Source organism: Sinocyclocheilus anshuiensis, unplaced genomic scaffold, assembly GCF_001515605.1.
Source record: "Sinocyclocheilus anshuiensis isolate Anshui unplaced genomic scaffold, SAMN03320099.WGS_v1.1 scaffold292, whole genome shotgun sequence".
In the NCBI taxonomy this organism is placed as follows: Eukaryota; Metazoa; Chordata; class Actinopteri; order Cypriniformes; family Cyprinidae; genus Sinocyclocheilus; species Sinocyclocheilus anshuiensis.
The window spans coordinates 860,461-861,836 of record NW_015555757.1 but is presented as its reverse complement, the minus strand read 5'-3'; the positions used below and the strand labels follow the sequence as shown (position 1 = coordinate 861,836).

At 33.9% G+C, this 1,376-nt stretch overlaps 1 long non-coding RNA gene across 1 annotated transcript in view; it reads left to right on the top strand.

Annotated features, from left to right (window-relative positions):
- LOC107673891 (uncharacterized) overlaps positions 1-1,376 on the top strand; it is a 23,053-nt gene that overhangs the window by 19,939 nt on the left and 1,738 nt on the right. The window contains exons 5-6 of the long non-coding RNA XR_001632443.1: positions 397-452; positions 632-748. This is a non-coding gene — a long non-coding RNA (uncharacterized LOC107673891). The remainder of the gene's footprint in view (positions 1-396; positions 453-631; positions 749-1,376) is intronic.

Genomic DNA, 1,376 nt, shown 5'->3' with positions numbered 1-1,376 from the left:
TATGTTTAGATGGAAAAAAAAAAAAAAAAAAAAATATATATATATATATATACATACTGTTACAGGAGGTTTTGGTCTTCCAGGAGGTTGCATGACTAAAAGCTGTCCAGGTGCGTTATGAATGACAGTGCTGTTTTAGTATTTTTATATACAAGTGTTTATTAATAATATTTATTACAGTAGGTTTAATTTATTTTTATTACAGTTTTAGTACTTCAGCTTTGGCAACATTTCTATTTTAATTTTTTTTTTTCATCTAATAGTTATAATTTATTTTATTTTAACTAAAACAACACTAGAATATGACTGATGAATGTTGCCACTGCACTCAGTAATTTTTTTAAATTGTAGAAAACTTTTATCATGGTTTCCAAATGAAATTGTTCATTTTTCCAGGGTCCCTCTTCAAGATCCAGTCCGAGTCCCATTCAAGCCCAGGCTCGAGAAAAAAGGTCCAGTTTTCTTGAGTGAATTATCTTGCCTTAAAAGGATTTTGATGTTTACTCACACAATCTGGAACACTGTAATCTGAATCTATAACACTTGATGTGTAAATTTGGAATGCAGTAATTACTGTCTTTTATAAATGCACTAATAATTGTCTCTAATAATAGCTGTTTACCATTTACAGATGCCCGGTTTGTGAATATGTCCTCCTACCAAGACAGAAAACTGCATCACACTGAACCACAGTCTAAGCTGGTACCACACCGAAACACCTAGCAGTCCTGCCAAAGTAAAGTTTGAGGTAACCTCCCAAAATTGACTAGGATGGGGCATCGTTGTTCAGTGTTCAATCTTGGAAATATTTGTCCAGTGTGTTTGTAGACGGTGACATGGTTTTAGTGGCATGGTTCAAAATCTGCACACTACAGGTACAGGCATACAGGAGGTGTATTTGAATAGCTAGTCTTGTATTTCTTTTAGTAGTTTTAGTTTTTCTTGGATGGGCATTGCCCACCTGTAGCCACCCCCTTGAGCTAAATTTATCAAAATCATTACGAATTATATACTACCCATCATGCACTATAATTGCCATTGTGCAGAATTTTCATCAGAGCGAATTCCCAGTACATATGCCTTAATAACTACACATTTTTCTGATAGTTTATATTGTTTGTTAGATTTTAAAAGTGTCTTGACCAAGAGACCTTCCACGATTAATGCACATTTTCATAAATAAAGAGATATTCTAGTATCAGTTTTTCTAATGAGATAAGAAGATGTGGCTTGTCCAAAGTGAATATGAATGCCATTTTTCATCATATTCATCAACCACTCCATGCTGATGGGTTCATTACCATCAAATTAGAGATAAAAATCATGCTACTGCCCTGAAATGATGTGGAAAGGCAGCGCTGATAAGATTAATGATG